The sequence below is a fragment of the Lissotriton helveticus genome, chromosome 10, assembly GCF_964261635.1.
Source record: "Lissotriton helveticus chromosome 10, aLisHel1.1, whole genome shotgun sequence".
NCBI lineage: Eukaryota > Metazoa > Chordata > Amphibia > Caudata > Salamandridae > Lissotriton > Lissotriton helveticus.
In genome coordinates, this window is record NC_136071.1 from 61,026,059 (window position 1) to 61,046,067 (window position 20,009).

A 20,009-nucleotide genomic window follows, 5' to 3' on the forward strand; every position below is an offset into this window, starting at 1 on the left:
CCTTGCTTGAACTTACTTCTAGTAGGTCTTCGTTTTGATGTAAAGCCCTCTTTGACTAGTTTACTAGATTGGGCTTTCGGGCAAACTATAACTGTTTCCCTTGTCTGCTCCTGTAGAAGCAAAGCAGTGCAAAGCAGTTTTGTGCTGTGGAAAGTCCACCTTTTTCAGACCAAAACACTGTTTGAGCTAGATAGCATACACTTTTTTACATCACACTAGCATAGGTGTAAAGACTAATCAGGGCTGTTAAATCACAGGGTTATCAACAGCAAAATGCTTTCAGCAATGTACAAAAGATTTTTCTTAATGACTCAGAAAAGAGCTTTATAAATCGCAAATGGGGAACGCCTTGAAAGGGATATTTCCCTCCAATTTGTTTTTCAGAAAGGTATGTATCAATGCTTTTTTACCATAATTGCAGGTGCAATATATTAACCAGGCCTTCCACATTTGCCTAGTAACTGATTCACTAAGTGGTAGCTTCTGATTTGGAAATCATAACAGAGGCCTCGGGGGAGCCAGCATTGGTCAAGAGGACCAGTGCCTGCCCCCACAGATGTTTTTCCAAAGAGGAAATATTTCTTCAAAGCAGTGCTTGTCGCTATAACTTACATGGACTGCTTTGAAAAATCTATTTCCCAATTGGGAATTTAAATGAAGGGACAGATTTCAGCTGTCCATAGCAGGCCCCAGTTCCTGCATTGCCAGCTAATTTCTGGAGGCTGGAAATTGTGGCCTACCTACTTAATATTCGATAGAGGGATTGTTTTGTAACCCCCCAGTAAATGGAAAATTTGAGGTGCGACCTATAAGTACATATATTACATCACAAATTGCACCGTCACTTGGAAAGCAGTCAGCATATGAATTGCGCCCTGGTTTTCAAAAGTGTCCCATAGTGTCCAAGAATCCAAGAACAATAAACAATATTTACCTGCATTGTCCAAACCAAGATATGGGACATTATCTTGTTTAAGCTACAGTCATCGTAATAAACAATCAAAGGTAAAAAAAGTAACCCACCTTATGAGTTACAAAAAAAAACAAGATAAGAGGACACTGGTAAAGGTTTTCACAGCTTGAAAAGATTTCTATAGGAAAGTCAAAAAGAAGAAACAAAATATGACTAAATGAACACACATGTAAACTCAGAAATCAGATTCTCAGGTCATAGGGGTACACTTCAAAATATTTCAACATACAACATCTCAATTAAGACTCAAGATATTGGAAGAATTTTCTATAAATTTTGCCGGAGACAAAAGCAGATATTTTTGGAAGTTTGAGATTTTGGATCCATAATTTCCAGGCACAACAACAGATGACTTAAATGATAATATTCACTATAGTTGTTGAGATTGCCAGGCAATCTGTGGGTTTCTTACTAAAGCAAAAGATAGTTTCACAACTTCATTGGATACTACTTGACTCAATGTGGCCAAACTCTGCTTTTCATGTGACCAAAAGTGAGGAAAGACTATCATTGAATTTCATGATTTAGAGATTGTTATCATTACATTACTATAAAAAACATAAATGTTTATATACTATTTTTTACTTATTGGAGGACAATCAAAATAAGAAAAAAATCCTCTTTGAACCTGTGTACATACCTCCACTCTCTGACTCATCTCAAACCTGTCTGACTACTATGGACACTTAAACATCCTTTCCAAACCCTTCCCTCCTTTACCCAATCCAGTCTACTAACAGGTGCACAAGTCCACCAGTCCCAATAACAAACCACACCATCCCTTCAGTAGTCCACTTCAAATAATACATCAAATAATACATCCCTTTTAAAACCATACAACAAATGTAAAAGGCATCAATGATCACAAACTTTATACACTTATCAAACAAAATAAACTACATGCAGGGGCCTGGAGCTTCAGAAAACATCTATTGAGTTCATCTTGAAGCTAGCTAAGCTAAACCTTATTAGAAATTATTTAGAGTTTCAAGGTACAATATACAGAAAACAACATGGAAATTACATTGACAGTACATTTTCTCCCAGCCTGGCATGCCTCTATATCCACCAATTTAAAGAAGAACACACCTGGACAAATAATCAATATATTGATGACATTTTCATCATCTAGCAGGAGTCTGAAAAACTGGCAAAGACTTGTGGGTTGGATAAAAGAATAGAATCAGTACCTAACAATCACTAAGTCAATGAGCAATCAAGAGATTTACTTTTTGGATGTAACAATCATGGGTGTTTACGGCACCTTACACATAAAAGTATATAACAAACCAGCAGACAACAACGCCTTACTTTGTTTTGAGAGTGCCCATGCACTAAAAGAGAACCTACCATTTGAGCAGTTTCTAAGAATTAGACAGAACAGCTCCAATTTGGAGGATTTCAAATCAGAGCCGTAGAAGTATTAAACAAAAATAGAATTTCTAGATATTTCCCAATACAGATAATAGAGAAAACTAGGAGTAGTGCTAGATACAACCGGTGCGACTCATTATTAATGGACAGAGAAAGGACTGAACCAAACAGGTAATCTGTGTCTCTATTAATAACAAGTCAAATCAGGTAATAACAGTATTAATAAAACATAGGTGTATATTAAGCGCAAGTATATTAAATGTAGAGAAGCCAATGTTTTATCTGAAAAGAAATGCAAGGATTAGGGCTAAACGAGTGCGTACTACTCTAGGTCTGGTGGCTCAGTGGACTAACGTGCCTAAGGTAGGGGGCCTGTGCTTGACACTTGGTCACAGGTTCAAATTCTGGCAGGTCCACTCAGACTTTCATCCTACTGAGGTCAATAAAATTAGAACAATTGAGTTGGGTAACAATAAACATCTGTTATTCAGCACCAGGCTACAATCTGGGTGAACGTGCGATTTCCAAATACTTATGTTATGTTACTACTCCTCCATACATCAAACTGTAAACCAGGCCTTATCTTTTCACACATCCAATTGGAGTGAGTTTAAACTTTCTCGTTACCTCATGAATATTGATGAGATAGATTGAATTTTTGGAGTTAATAACTATCTGTGGATTGATGCAGAAAGGATGAACCACATCAGACCACTGCCTGCCTAGGTTTAGGTCAAAAGTGTGTTGGTGATAAAAAATGTAGGATATACGATTTTTCTAAGGAAGATAATGTTGGTATCACTCTTGGGAGGTTTCAAATAAGACAATATATCACACAAGATGCACTGCAAAGGGTAACTGACCATCACAGTGTGGCCAGCGCTCTGTTGTTTTTAACCTTACATCAGCATCTAAACCTATAGATCTAGGCTTATTAAGACCACAGGAACAACACCATCAGTCAAACTAATTCTACAAATGAAACTCACATGATGAGGTGCCCATGTGGACTGGCGTACATTGGGATGACTTCTAGAAAAATAAGGATTATGATCTTTGAACACAGCAGCAATATATGGTGCAAATGCTCTATTACTAAGGTGACAGCCATTTCTGAGATGCAAAAGCATATAATTGAAACAATACCCCAAATACCAACATGACATTGAAGTTACTGGCACAAGAACAAAGGTGTGTTTGTAGATTAGAAACTCACATACAGGGGCTCGATAACAGAATACCTTGGAATCAGTTACATTCCATGGGATAAATATAACAGAGTCTAGACAGTGGTTAACCAACAGTGTACATACACATGACTATGACCACATAAGGTGGAAAATGGAAAAAATGTCTAGAACAAAACAAAAAAAGAGGGCTTGGGATAACATTCTTTTACAGAATAGTAGACATCTTTTTTCCAATAATAATAAGACCCCTGTTGTTACCACTGAGGCATGTGATCATGCAATTGCATTTAATAATTTGTTTCAAGATGAAAGAGGGGATCACTAGTCCCAGGTTTACTTATTTCAGTAAATGTTGAATTGCGTCAAATTCCACAAGTGGATGAATGGGAGCACCCATGCCTCATCCATGGAATGATTACCACGATGAAATGTAACACAAAGCAGAGCAGGCTGCTGCGTTGCATTACATTTCTTTACATACTCACTCAAGGTGGCGGAAATCGCTCCTTGCATGGATTTGTAAATCTTAGTAAAATGTTTGTGTTTGCCTTGCATCCCTTGGACATCCCAAAACCGAATAAATCCTCAACGGATTTCCACTGGCAAGTGTCGTCTGTAGCGCTGGGACGCCTGAGGGTAGCTATCGCGCTTTACAAATGAGCTTTTCATTTCATTTCATTTCATTTCATCCATTTCATTTCACAACACAAAGGCTTAGTAAATTTGGGCCAGGGCGCTTTCTTTCTCTCTCACTGTCACGCAATCGAGCATAGCATCTTTGAGTTCGGCACTGAGTTGCGTGACAGCTTTGTAAATCTGGGCCTGAGTGAGTTTCCATCAATCTGTGAAATCTCTTTTGCATATTAAGAGATGAAAATTAGGAGAGTAGTGAAATTGCATTTCAAGTGTGTTTTAAAGTGCCAAATTAGATCAGGATATATTAGCATTTCTTTCATCTGTTGTTTTTCTGTAAAAAATATCTCGCTATTTACTATCTCTTGGACAGGATGGGATGTAGGAAAGAGCATCTGGATTGCATTCTCCTTGTCCATAGTATTATCAGTACCTTTATTTTAAGAACAATGTCTATTCATTTTGCTTGTTTCCTTTTTCTACTTCTGCAAATGTTCATTACTATTTTATGTCATCCGGGATCCCATGTTACTTCCACCGATGTGGTGTCATAGGTTCGCATTCTCTCACGTCTATGACGTTTGGGATGGCTTTCCTACATGATTGTCAGAGGGTTGCTGATCAGGGTCTAAAGACCCGATTTAACTGCTGTGTTGTATATGAAAGTGAACACAGTGTTACAATGAAATGGTAGGGTTGTCATTCAACAACCAAAGCACACTTACTTAGGATTAGGGTGAAACGCTCCTGCAACCTACTGTGCGTGGGGTGACTATTTAGTTAAGAATTAAAGGGCCAGCACCCTTGTGTGCAATGGAAACTTTATTAGTATGTTGAACAGGACAAATAAATATGAAACGAGTATAGGGAGGTAAACGCGCAGTCAGGGACGTAACAAACGCCCCCGAAGGCCCCGCGGTGCGGGGGGGCCCGCTCCCCTCAGTAAATGAAGGGGGCCCCGGCCCCCCGCTCTTCTGAGAGCTCTGAGAGGCTTGCTTTGCGCTGAAGCAAGCCTCTCTCCTCTGTGTCTGAAGCAGGTGCAGGCTGCAGCCTGCTCGGAGCCCCTCGCCCCCTTCAGCTGACTGAAGGGAAACAATGTTTCAAGTGACATTGTTTCTCTTCAGTCAGAGCGCGGGAGGCCCGGAAAGAGGCTGGGGGTGGGGGCCCAGTTAAAGCAGGCGAACTCTGCTCTATGCAGGGTACAGTGGTGGATCAGGGGGGCCTCGGTCTCAGTTAAGCTGTGGAATCCTAATGTGCACATGAGGCAAACCATTGCCTATAGAAGGGCAGTTTTTACGAGGGCGCTGGGGGCCATATTAAAAGGGTCCCGGCTAACTACAGGAGGGGCCACAGAGACTTGTGCTGCCCCTCATGTGACATGGACTGCGTCAAAATATCAATGTGCTCCAGGGGTCAAATGGACATTGAGCATATTTCAAACTTTCAGGATGGCTATCAAATATGCAAATAATCTCATTTAAAATTAATCGTATGTGAATTCATTTTATAGGTAGTAATTGTGGATACCCTGAAGACTGGACTTTACTCTTCAGTGAATCCACAAGTCAAGCCTTAGTCTGGATTGACCCTGGCGAATCTAGGGGCCCCTCCTCAGAAGCGCGGGCACTCCAATCATCACCCTCATAACTGCCCTAGTTGTGTCTATTACAAACTGACAACACACTAAGCTCATAGGGGCCCCTCCATAAAGGTCTTTCTGAGTTCTTCAGGAGTACCACACGATTTTACAGGCGTACCACAAGAGTACCCCAGGAGTCCTACAGGAGTAATACAGGAGTACTACAGCAGTACTACATGAGAATTACTGGAGTTCCACAGGTGTACTACAGGAGTACTACAGGTGTACTACCGGAGTAATACAGGAGTACTAAAGGAGTACCCCAGGAGTCCTACAGGAGTAATACAGGCGTATTACAGGAGTATCCCAGGAGTCATATAGGAGTAATACAAGAGTACTACAGCAGTACTACAGGAGTACTACATGAGAATTACAGGAGTTCTACAGGCGTACTACAGGTGTACTACCGGAATACCACCAGAGGTCTATAGGAATACTACAGGTGTACTACCGGAGTACCACCGGAGTTCTACAGGAGTAATACAGGAGTACCACCGGAATTCTACAGGAGTACCACAGGAGCACTACTGGAGTTCTACAGGAGTACCCCAGGAACCCTACAGGTGTAATACAGGAGTACTACAGGAGTACTACAGCAACACTACAGGAGTACTACATGAGAATTACAAGACTTTTACAGGCGTACTACAGGAGTACTAAAGGTGTACTACCTGAGTACCACTGGAGTTCTACAGGAATACTACAGCAATACTACAGGAGTTCTACAGGCATACAACAGGAGTACTAAAGGTGTACTACCAGAGTACAACCGGAGTTCTACAGGAGTACTACAGGAGTACTACAGGAGTAATACAGGAGTACTACAGGAGTACCCCAGGAGTCCTACAGGAGTGATACAGGAGTACTACAACAATACTACAGGAGTACTATAGGAGAATTACAGGAGTTCTACAGGCGTACTACAGGAGTTCTATAGGAGTACTACAGGTGTACTACCGGAGTACCACTGGAGTTCTACAGGAATACTATAGCAATACTACAGGAGCTCTACAGGCATACTACAGGAGTAGCGCAGGAGTTCTATAGGAGTACTACAGGTGTACTATCGGAGTACGACCGGAGTTCTACAGGAGTATTACAGGAGTATTACAGGAGTAATACAGGAGTACTACAAGAATACTACAGGAGTACCGTAGGAGCAGGGGCATAACAAATGCCCCGGGAGCCCGCGCAGTATGGGCGGCCCCACTCTCTTCAGTAAATGAAGGGGGCCCCGGCCCCCTCAGCTCTTCGGTGAGCGCTGTGAGAGAGGCTTGCTTTGCTCTAAAGCAAGCCTCTCCCCCTCTAAAGCAGGTGCAGGTTGCAGCCTGCTCTGAGCCCCTCCCGCTGACTGAAGAGAAACAGTGTATCAACTTACATTGTTTCTCTTCAGTCAGAGCCCGCCCAAAGGATGGGGGTGGAGGCCACAGAGACAGCATTCTCCAGGGCAAAGCTCATATGAGAAGGGATGAGGCAGCAAAATGGTGCCCTCAGGTAGCACTCTTGTTAGAACACAGCATGTGGGCGTCCGCAGGGGAGGTGGGGGGAAGGGGGGCCGAGAAGGGTGCAAGGCAGAGTGGAGAATGGTGCAAGGTAGAGAGGAGAAGGGTGCAAGGTAGAGAGAAGATGGGTGCAAGGCGGATGGGAGAAGGGTGCAAGGCAGGGAGGAGAAGGGTGCAAGGCAGAGAGGAGAAGGGTGCAAGGCAGAGGGGAGAAGGGTGCAAGGCAGAGGGGAGAAGGGTGCAAGGCAGAGGGGAGAAGGGTGCAGCAAGGTGGAGAGGAGAAGGGTGCAAGGCAGAGGGGAGAAGGGTGCAACGTGGAGAGGAGAGGGGTGCAAGGCGGAGGGCAGAAGGGTGCAAGGGGGAGGGGGAGAAGGGTGCAAGGCAGAGAGGAGAAGGGTGCAAGGCAGAGGGGAGAAGGGTGCAAGTCAGAGGGGAGAAGGGTGCAAGGCAGAGGGGAGAAGGGTGCAAGGCAGAGGGGAGAAGGGTGCAAGGTGGAGAGGAGAAGGGTGCAAGGCGGAGGGGAGAAGGCTGCAAGACGGAGGGAAAAGGGTGCAAGGTAGAGGGGAGAAGGGTGCAACGTAGAGAGGAGAGGGGTGCAAGGCGGAGGGCAGAAGGGTGCAAGGGGGAGAAGGGTGCAAGGGCAGGGCAAGAAGGGTGTAAGGCAGAGGGGAGAAGGGTGCAAGGGGGATGGTGATGAAGTTAAAAATGTGCCCCCCCCCAACCCCGGAAACATTACTGCAGACGCCCATGGCAACACACACTGCTTTGTGAGCGAGAGTGGGCGAGAGTGGAGGGAGAGAGTGGAGTGAGAGAGAGAGTGGCGAGAGGGGGACAAGTGTAGAGTGAGAGAGGAGAGTGAGAGAGAGTGGAGCGAGAGAGAGTAGAGAGAGGTTGGAGAGAGAGTGGAGAGAGAGAGAGAGTGGAGGGAAACAGTGGAGAGAGAGTGGAGAGAGAGAGTGGAGAGAGAGAAAGTAGAGAGAGTGGAGAGAGAGTGGAGCGAGAGCAGAGAGAGAGTGGAGGGAGAGAGCAGAGAGAGAGTGGAGAGAGGGTGGAGAGAGAGAGAGTGGAGAGAGAGTGGAGAGAGAATGGAGAGAGAGTGGAGAGAGGGTATAGATAGAGAGTGGAGAGAGAGTGGAGAGAGAATGGAGAGAGAGTGGAGAGAGAGTGGAGAGAGAGTAGAGAGAGAGTAGAGAGAGTGGAGAGAGACAGTGGAGAGAGAGAGAGAGAGAGAGAGAGAGAGAGAGTGGAGAGAGAGTAGAGAGAGAGAGAGTTGAGAGAGAGTGGAGATAGACAGTGGAGAGAGAGAGAGTGGAGAGAGCATGGAGAGACAGTGGAGAGAGAGAGAGTGGAGAGAGAGGGAGAGAGGGAGAGAGTGGAGAGAGACAGTGGAGAGAGAGAGGAGAGGACGAGTGGAGAGAGAGAGGAGAGAGAGAGAGTGGGGAGAGAGAGAGAGTTGAGAGAAAGAGTGGAGAGATTGGAGAGAGAGAGAGTGGAGAGAGAGTAGAGAGAGAGAGGAGAGAGAGAGTGGAGTGGAGAGAGAGTGGAGAGAGAGTGGAGAGAGAGAGTGGAAAGAGAGAGAGTGGAGAGACAGAGGAGAGAGAGTAGAGAGAGAGAGGGAGGAGAGAGAGAGGGAAGGGAGAGAGAGAGTGGAGAGAGTGGAGGGAGACAATGGAGAGAGAGAGAGAGAGAGACAGTGGAGAGAGAGACAGCGGAGAGAGAAACAGTGGCGAGAGAGACAGTGGAGAGAGAGTGGAGAGAGATACAGTGGAGAGAGAGTGGAGAGAGAGACAGTGGAGATAGAGTGGAGAGAGAGACAGTGGAGATAGAGTGGACAGAGTTGAGAGCGAGAATGGAGAGAGAGAGAGATAGAGTGGAGAGAGAGTAGAGACTGACTGACTCAGAGACTGAATACTGACTGACCGAGAGACTGACTGGCTGAGAAACTGACTGAACGAGAGAGAGAGAGAGAGAGAGAGAGAGAGAGAGAGACTGACGGAAAGAGAGAGACTCGCAGAGAGAGAGAGACCGACTGACTGACAGAGAGAGAGAGACTGACAGACTGACTGACAGACTGACTGAGAGAGACTGACTGAATGACAGAGAGAGAGAGACTGACTCACTGAGAGACTGACTCACTGAGAGTGGAGAGAGAGTGGAGAGAGAATGGAGAGAGAGTGGAGAGAGGGTGGGGAGAGAGTAGAGAGAGTGGAGAGAGACTGTGGAGAGAGAGAGAGAGAGTGGAGAGAGAGTAGAGAGAGAGAGAGTTCAGAGAGAGTGGAGATAGACAGTGGAGAGAGAGAGAGTGGAGAGAGCATGGAGAGACAGTGGAGAGAGAGAGAGTGGAGAGAGAGGGGGAGAGAGAGAGTGGAGAGAGACAGTGGAGAGAGAGTGGAGAGGACGAGTGGAGAGAGAGATAGAGAGTGGAGAGAGAGAGAGTGGGGAGAGAGAGAGAGTTGAGAGAAAGAGTGGAGAGATTGGAGAGAGATAGAGTGGAGAGAGAGTAGAGAGAGAGAGAGAGGAGAGAGAGAGTGGAGTGGAGAGAGAGTGGAGAGAGAGTGGAGAGAGAGAGGAGAGAGAGAGTGGAAAGAGAGAGAGTGGAGAGACAGAGGAGAGAGAGTAGAGAGAGAGAGAGAGGAGAGAGAGAGGGAAGGGAGAGAGAGAGTGGAGAGAGTGGAGGGAGACAATGGAGAGAGAGAGAGAGAGAGAAAGAGACAGTGGAGAGAGAGACAGTGGAGAGAGAAACAGTGGAGAGAGAGACAGTGGAGAGAGAGTGGAGAGATAGACAGTGGAGATAGAGTGGACAGAGTTGAGAGCGAGAATGGGGAGAGAGAGAGATAGAGTGGAGAGAGAGTAGAGACTGACTGACTCAGAGACTGAATACTGACTGACCGAGAGACTGACTGGCTGAGAAACTGACTGAAAGAGAGAGAGAGAGAGAGACTGACTCACTGAGAGAGAGAGACTGAATGACAGAGAGAGAGAGACTGACTCACTGAGAGACTGACTCACTGAGAGAGAGAGAGAGAGAGAGAGAGAGAGAGAGAGAGAGAGAGAGAGAGAGAGAGAGACTGTGAAGGAATTGGGGTCACAGTGTGTATGAAGCTATGCAATGCCTCTTAAGATTGCTATTGTCTACTAATAAAAATTTATTATCAAAATGTGCTCTTTGTAGTTACATCTGCTTTTGAAATACTGCATTGTCGCTTTGTCTAATGTTTTAAAACGGAAATGAGAAGGAGCAGTGGATCTACTTTTGTCAAAACTGAACGATGAGTTGCCAGATGTAGTATATCTTGACAGGAGTCTGCATCAGGAAACCCACCTAAAAATGGGCAAACTACCCCGGTCTACTGATGGCAGGGACCCTGTAATGAATGGACCACCACCTTTTATAACCTGCGGGCAGACTAAGCCCAACCTTTAACTCCACCACCCAGTGTTACTTATAACGGCTGGATTGGTGACAGTGGCGTAACAATCGCCCCGCATCCCCTGCAGTATGGTAGGTCGCTGGCCTGAGAGCTTTAGACTGGCACGGAGGATGGGAGGGGGGCCCCCTCCATGTAGTTTGCAGGGGGGCCCCCTCAAGTTTCGTTACGCCAAAGCGCGCAGTGGTATCAGAGAAAAAGTCACGCCGCGCACGCCTGAGCGTGAGACCCATGTGACCGCAGTTTCGTACATCAGTTTACGCGCAACGCCCCGACAGTAACATTCGGGCCGTGGAGGAACACAGTAGGTTGCCGGAGGGTTTCACCGTAATCTAAGTAAGTGTGCTTTGGTTGTTGATTGATGCGTGGCGTTTTCTAACTGTAAGGTGCCACTTATGCAACAATCTTAACTAAGAGGCACTCGTTGTTTGTCTTTATTTTAAGAATTGATACGGCGAGCATAACCCCACCGCGGATCCTATGCTGTGAAGTCATTTTAGCCTTCACGTAAGCCGTTCATATGTAGACCAAGTATTTTTCCATGCTACGGTGCACAAACCTCTGTGCAAGAAGAGTGTGTAGCATGACAGTTAATTCATGCTTTTAATACAGGGGTACAGCACTGACTGAGCGTGCACTTCATGGTTAAGGACACGGGGTGATGACTCGTGTGATGCGTGAGGACGCTCATTAAAGAAAATAAAATAGTTCTCGCACTATTTCTAAGTGTGATCAGACCTCTGGTAGGAATACTGAACAGAGGTTTCTTCTCACCAGTGTCACAATTTGGACGGCCACTGGTGGGGCATGGGGGTGTAATAGGTGATACATAGATATGGTGTTACTGATGGATATATACCTCGGCACATTTATCAAAGAGAGTTCGTAATGTCCACATAAATGCCTTGATGTTTGTTATTTCTCTTTCATATTAGGGCCCTTGGAAATTCCGGGAGAGCCCATGGGTAAAAACTGTGAGTTTTTACCAGGCACAACCCCCCCCCCCTGGTTAGGGTATGCCTTGGCGTGTGTATACCGCAGGGGGGCTGCCCTCATGGTCCTGATGAAAGCTATGCTGAATTAAGCAATCTGTAGCAGAAACATGTCGACCTTTTTTCACAACTAATTCAGGATACAGTTGGTTCAATTTTATAACCAATACGTGTCCGCCTAAGTTGATTTTAATTATCGCATTCTGTTCTTTCATTAAAATTACTTTTGGGAACAGTTTGCCATCTTTTAAACACCTTCACCCACTACTTTTAACTAGCACACAGCCCGAAAAAAAAACGCTCTGCTGTAAGTCAGGCGTTGTAGCACACCGGGGAGACACTCGGTCTCCCTGGTGGGAACCCGATGATGAAGCATGTCACCAACCAGGTTGGTGAGTGAGGGTTCTTTTGAAAAACAGAGGTTTTTTTCTCCATCACGTACACACTTCCCCTTATTTTGGTTGTAATTTTCACTTTTCCTTTGCACCGTAAGTCACTCTTTTGTTGTTGAATAGTATTGATTAGGGCCCTATCTCTCCTGTTGTTGTTATATACCTCTTCAATCACTGACATGCTGTAAAGAGCCTGACAGTGGTCCCTCAAAACTTTGGGGCTCATTACAATGGCGGGCAGACATCAGTCCGCCTGCCATCGTTGCAGTGCTGGGACCACCCGCCAGATGTGCGGTGTTCCCACCACACATATTAGGATGTGCCTGCCATACTGGCGGGCACATCCTGGGCTTTTAACATTGTGGACGGTGCTGCCCCCTGCAGCACCGTACGCAATGCTAAAAGAGCAAGCATCGCATTTCCCAGCCCACATGGAAGGCACCACATGGTGCCTGCCACTTGGTGCATGGAAATGCAGGGGGTACCATGGATACCCCCAGTGCAGCGACACCCCCTAAACAAGGGGGGCCCGCAACAGGCCCCAAAACCCAATCCCCGCCAGACTTTCCAAGGCGACATCACCGCCATGGTAAGGCCTTTCTGAAACCCACATCCTGATTTGGCACACGGTGCCTGCTAGGCACCGCCACCATTTCCAGGGCCCTGAACCATCTGCTATGCAATCGGTGAGATTGCCTGTGGCAGTGAAGCAGCGGACGGAATTTGCGTCCGCCGTGGTACCCACTGCCATCCTAATTTGGCGGTGGGTAAATCACCATGTGATGGCGGAAGGACTGCCACCACTGGCCCGGCGGCGGCGGTCCTTCCGCCATCATACTGACCCCCTTTGTCTCAGATATGGATACTAGGGGTAACTAGGTTCTTCAAGTTATGTTAATTTTTGTGTCATATTTTCAATAGTCTTTAAGTGCATAAAAGCATTCATAGTATCTTCCATATATCTCCCTCTGCTGAAAATAATCCAGGCTAAATTGATCCCAACCATCTCCTACATAAGTGAGGCCTGAAGGGGATGAGACACTGTTCCCATGGATAACACCATCAGCAAACTATTCAAGTCAGTCTTTTCCCTGCAAGGACACTCATCACCAGCCCAGTTACGTTGTGAATTTGGCCTAGTAAAGCAATCAATAGCAAGGCAAGGTGCTTTCATCAAATTCTGCTACAAGGTAAATCAGACGCACTGCAGGAACCTGAATAATCATCTCTGGGCAGAAATTACCAGCAGAGACCACTTTCCAGCTAGATACTAACTCAACAGCTCCCTAGCAGCCCTTGGCTTAGCTGTCCAATGGGATACAACCTCCACCTTCTCCCAAGTCAAAACCTTTTTAAACAAGATGGTCAAAAAATACTTGCTGCTGGCAGGCAAATATGCATTTGCATTAAAGTGCCATGCCTGGCTCACATGGATGTTTTACACCAAGCTAGCACCTCATACATACCTGGGCACTGGCATCAAAGCCCAGATTAAAACACCATTCCTGAGATAACCCCTGGGCTGCCTTCCATCACTTTTGTTTTTGCCACCATGGAAGCGAACCGGCACAACAGAGCTTTGCCGACTCTGCGGGAAAGCTCCAGAGATTGTGGGTCACCAAACCTGTATATGTTGGGCAAACAAAGAACCGTTTTAAGACCCGATGGGTTCCACAGTGGTTTGCGCCACCGTAGGCCCGCAAATATAGCTTTCTTGAAATAAATGGACACCCAGCTCTGCTGTAGGCCCACACAATATCTGATCAGACTCTCTCAAAAAATCAACCTGCTAACTGAAACAGTGCTCCCCATGGAAGTTGTGCACATTCCTTGCTTAATACCTGTGCAGAACTGTCACTTTCATGCCTACTCGCAGCTTAAGTTCAACGGTGGCATTTATATCCCATGGACATTGTATCACAATAAGCACTTTATATTTGTAATATCTTGCACTATGCCTCTATAGTTTTTAACTGCTTTTTCATATCTTGTGTAACTGTTTATGACCTCCAGCTGTCAAATTTTCTTTAACTGGTTATGTGTATGTACTCAGTGCAATGGTTTTAATTAACAATGCACTTTAGTAAAAAAAAGTGAAACTGAAACTACTGGAGGAACAAGGTTGCTCAAATTACTTTCATTTTTAATTGGGATGCCACTTTATGGTCTGCAATTAAGCCATTAAGCAAAAATTAAATGGGAACATTATGTGCATTCAACACATGAAGACACTCCTTTTATAGTACATTCCATTAATATTGATAACTCCATTTATAGATAGCACTTACTACTGCAGTCATGCCGTATAGAAGTGTTTTAAGGTACAGGTGGTATCAATGCTAAACGTAGTATGCACTTGTAATAAGGCGGACGGGATATCCTTCTAGCTTGTGATGGAGTACCCATCCACCAAACTCTAAATCAGGCCCTTAGCTGCCCCTGCCAGCATTTACTTTTTTGATCTGAAGGTCGCACACGCACGTCATTAGCAAGTGCTTATGACTGAGTTCACTTGGTCACAATCTAGTTTTCAGAGTGGCCTCAAAAGTGCACCAGATGTCCATCATGCTGGAGATGTCACTGCAGCTGTGCCTGACAGCTTCTTGGCATGCAGACAGGCTATAATTTTATTTATGGAAGTGGCTATTTTCTGCTAGTATTAACCTGTCATTACCTGGAGGAGGACTGGCTGTGGGGTGGTGGGTGGACCATCAAGGGATCTGAACAGGTGATTACTATGAACGCATTTCTCGGGTGACAGCAACGCCTAGGAACGAAAAATGTTATAAAGCTGCTGATCATACTAAATGTTCTGCAATTGTTTTATCCATGGCAGACATGCAGGTTCTCTTCAGTACTAAGACGCTTATATACATCTCTAATAATTCAGTAAGTGATTATTTTATTTCTAACGTGTTGTAGTTTCGTTTTCTAAGCAACAGGAAAGAGCCTCCATTAATATTGCCCACGGGCGGTTTCTCCGCTATGGCCCATACATTCTTACGTCACCCCACTGCTTTCTCGCATTGCAAGAAGCAAAAACATAAAATGGTAATACATTTGAGCTATTAACATTTTATGTTTCCTTTGCGGACTGGTGGGCGGGGTGCTCTGCTTATGGAGCAGGGCAGGGAAGGAGTGGTTTCCCTACTCTTGAGTGTGCAATTACTGTTTGGTCAGCACTCCCGGGCTGCCCAAACCAGTCATGCACACTTTCCCCTTCTCTATGCAGGCTGCACTGCAGCCTGCATGGAGAACATGCCCACCCCTCCAGCCCCCGACTGAGCGCCGTGTCACGGCACTCAGACTGATCACAATGCTGCATTGCAGCATTCTGATTGGCCAGGGGAGGAAGCCTGGCTGCCTGCTTCCTCTTCCTGTTCCTGTCCGAGACAGGAGAGAATCCCCCCCTGCGACTCACTCTACCACTGTCCCGCCACCCGTAAGCCATGCCGGTTGTGACTGAAATCGCCAAGGATCTTTAGGCAAGTAGTTCTGCATTGTATAAAAACTTTGTCATTTGTTTTCTTTTTTTTAGCTCGATAGAGGAAATAGCAGGCTGAGATTTGAAAAAGGGCAAAGTTGACTTGACAATTCATCGATGTTCTGGTGTTGCTAGGGCAGGAAGAGAATGACATCCAGCCAGCAATGGTTCGCTGGACACATGGAGACGGCTCACAACAGAGAACCTAGTGGAAGTGCAGAAACTGGTCATGTGAGCATTTTATTTTGATTGGTCAGTCACTGGCAACTGAGAGAACACAAACAGTCTCTATTTGTGTATGGAATAGGGGATCCATCACACGTATAGATAATGGTTTCCAAGGAGATGCAACAATCTACATGCAGACACACTATCTGTTTCAACACCATTTTTAAAGTTCACTTTGGGCTTCATGCCCTTGTCATTATATTAATGCATTTTATCTGTTGCACCACGTTGTAGTGTGTAGGATGTTAATCTCAAAAAGGTGAAAATACACAGGGTCTTTAATAGATTAATAAGTCCCTTCAGCTGCATTCCCTTATGCAATCTAACAACAACGGCCACTTCTACAAAGGAAAGTTGTTCTTGTTCAGAATGTTACCTGTAGTAAACGTTTATATGTACGTGTGTGGATATTTGCAATACAAATGTCACACCTCTATAAATGTTCAATTAGTGCAAAGAGGTGTGAGTGTATCTTTGCTTTGCCAAGTCAAGTCGATGTTTATTTCAGGGAAGTAAGTTTTTAAGTTTTAGTAAGTAAGTTTATTTGCACAGTTAATTAAAACCAATGCAGTACAATTACAAAATATGAATTACAATAAAACACAATATAAAATGATATATATTTTAAAACCAGCATGGCGTGGACGTTGCTGTTCTGTTCATCCTGATTATAAAACATGTTGGCCTTTCATTTATCACACAAGTATTTAGACATTAGACATAGTTTCTGTTTTCATACAGGTTAAAATCAAATGTTTTTAAAAAAAATTTTTTTTTAAGTCAGTTCAAGAATCAAGTCTGGGCATTTTCTTTTTCCACTGCCTTTAAAAATTTTACAAGGCTGCAGCTCAGATGAGGGTCCTGAGATGAAAAACAGGTAAGAACTGCGCTCCTTCGTGTGCGTGTCCCATGTCAGGTAAAATGGCGTTTCAAAAGAAGTTTCCGCTCCTCTAGCATTTTCTCACAGGAGCATAGCAGATGAAGCATATCTTCTTGCGTGACACCACATAGCCGGCATAGCGTGCCTGCTTTCTTTTTTAGTCAGTGTGGGAGATGCTGAGTGCACAGCAGCAGACCTAGCCTGTACCTTAAGAAGCACATTTTGGCCTTTTTGGCGTAGCCCAGACCAAAATAGTTCTGGGGAGCTTTTGCCGAATATGAGTTCAGAATCATCCAAGCGTGCGTTCTTTTTGAGAAGTCTGCTTTATCTTAGACCCACGACTGTTGTTTAATCGACTTCTTTGCCAGTTTAAGTTCTGTGATCTGTAGAGGAAGCCCAGAGATGTTCCTGTCCGGTGTTTACATGACTTTTTGATAAGTATTTAGCTGCCGGTGAGGTCGGAGACTGCTCTAACTCCCTCCATAGATATTCGTTCAATGTTCCTTGTGCGGATTTCCTCACTTTGTCCCATACACAAATGTAGGCCCCCTGTCGTGCCAGGAGCTGTTGTTGGATGCCAAACTCCAGCCTGATCTGTGGTGGGGAGGTTCGCTTAGGAAGGCTAAAGATGATTCTATATGCGGCTATAATTGTGCTGTCAAGTATTGTTGCGTCTCTGCCTCATAGCACCCCGCTTCCGTGTTTATTTCAGGGCATAACCCAACAAATTACATAGTTACAATTTACAATAAAACTTTGTACTAAGTTGAAAATGCGAGCAAGTAGCTCCTAAACCTCAAAAACAGACATAAATGGTGGCTCCAGTATCTCCTTGAATTCTGATAGACCAGGCAAAAAAATGATACATGTTCTATTTTTCAATCACACTGTGATTACACATATCACACCTGTTATTTTCGTTAACAGAGCGATTCTTCCATTTTGGTGTTAAATGCATTGTAAAAAACCTAATTTTCATAAAAAGAGGTTTTGGGTTAATATTTAATCCAAGTAAATTTCAAAACGTGGGTGGAAATTGTTTAAACTTCAAAGATTTGTCAGTTAAACTGCCGTTTTGTGTACCCTCCTGACTCCTGCACACAACACAGTGCTAATAACAAGCTTTCAAAGTGCACTTGGATGTCTGGTCCATGGAACAAGGCCCATACCACATGGTTTCTAATCCCAGAGTACTTAACTAAAGCTTTACATGGCTAACCAGTGTAGTGTAACAGTCTTACCTAGAGATATGAAATCTAGTAGACAAGCCCTATAAAAGCCAAGTTCACCTGCTATCCACAATCTTACCTAAAATAATGTTGGTCTCACAATTGTCTTGAGATCTGGGTCAAAGAAATAATGCACATGGGGAGTACTTCAGGTCAAATAAAATAGAGATCTAACAAATTGTTTCCCCTTGAAAACAGCACCTGGCCAATTTCACTTCCCAATAATTCAATACAGGGTGACAGATTGTTCCCTGGTTCTGGACATCTCAAGAGCCTTGCTCTCCTGTTGCATCAGTGTGATGTTGGAAATGGTTTATGTGGACAGATACACTCTCCTCATTCATCTTAGATTCAACTCTATCCATTTACTGAGAATCTATAATCAAGCATGTTTCTCAGGGCAAGTGTGAGGCCACAAGAGGATTGCATAAATGAAGGCCTTGATCAATGGGTTTTAGCCCAGTTCAGGGAGCTGTACTGGACCAGATGAATCGGTCACACGTGGTTTTGCAGACTGCATGAAAGGAGTATAGGACAATGCCCCTTGTGCTATCTAGACATCTGAAGCACAAAATGAGGATGCCAAAAATACACTTTCTGGAACCTAAGTTCAGAAACTATGTTTCGTTCTAACTCTGTTGAGGGCCTAATTATGAGCACGTATGTCCTCAGTACTACCGCACTCACGGTGGCGGTCCCACCATGGCCACCAATGTGGCCCACAGCAGTTGTGCAGTGGAAAGGGGCAGTAATATGTTGGCAGTGCTGCTGCGGCATATTCCAAGTTGCCTTTCCACCGCCCAGTTTGTGGCGGAGATTCAAAGAAGAGGGCACTGATAGCCCCCCTGCCACCCCTGGGCCTGGGAGTGCATACAAGGTGGGTGAATGTCATGCCCCCCATTCCTGCACACAACATGGTGCATGCCACACCGTGCAGGAATGTGCTGCAGGTGTTGTCAATGCAAAAGTCAGCAGTTGAGGCTCTCCTATGAGCGTAACACAGCCAGCGCCGTGAGACTGCCACAACACCACTCGCCCACCCTGAATTCAACTCAGAATCCGGCAGGCACACAATGGGCTTGGCAGTCCTCCTGCGGGCGCAGCAGTGGCAGTGCTGCATGAGAACCTCCAAACTCATAATCAGGCCCATAGTGACTGGATGTTTGACGTGAGTGAGGAAATGGGTAGAGAGAGCATGTAGATAATCAGCTGTGAAAAGTAATGTATAATCTATCAGTGAACGTCTTTGCAGTGCACACATGCCTGCATTAGGAGTTGCGTACAGAAGATGGTTCTGAGTTGTGACAGTTAACACAACGGTATGATCTTAAGTGAATATCTGTTTGTGCTATGCTCACCAAGCTGCCACATATTGTCCTTATCTCCTGCGTGCAATCACCCTGGTCTAACACAATATGGCAGGAAGCTGGGAGACAGTTGATAACTCCCCAATCCATTCACCCTCCATGCTCAGCCATACCAGTAATGTCCTTATCAGGCTTAATTTATACCCTTCTACAGGAAACCTAGCCATGGGTTCAAGACTATGCCACTACTAAAAGACAAGGTCAGGAATCTACAAAATGCATTTTGTTTTTAAAATGTAATAGAAACTAATAATAGGCTGTTCACCTCTAAAGAATTTCAATCCAGCACGTTTTTGGCTACTAGTTATTTTTGCAGCTCTCATAAACCAGATTAAACTATTGAACCAATGATGTCCAACGTTTTCTACAAATACATCTTATGTTATAATTATGCCTTTGTCATGAATGCTCTGCTTACCAGGCTATGACGTTGTTACTTTATTGTGGTGTCATTGCATTGCTGTGTTATTGGTTACTTGGGGGGAGGTTACCAAAGTGGAAGGTGTGCAGGGGAGGCAGTCTACTGAGTAGGCTGTAAACAGTTGTGTACAGCATATCTAATTAACCACATCAACTGGCTACTATGCTAATTCCTACTAAGAAAGTATCTCCATGTGTGTCACCTGTCCACTTTTAACACCTGTTTATGGGTTTTTCAAGAGTCAATGGTTTATGTTAGTTCGTGTCATGGTAATAAT

General features: G+C 44.9%; 1 protein-coding gene across 1 annotated transcript in view; it reads left to right on the top strand.

Annotated features, from left to right (window-relative positions):
- LOC144783895 (vomeronasal type-2 receptor 1-like) overlaps nt 1-20,009 on the top strand; it is a 140,839-nt gene that overhangs the window by 18,827 nt on the left and 102,003 nt on the right. The window lies entirely within an intron of this gene.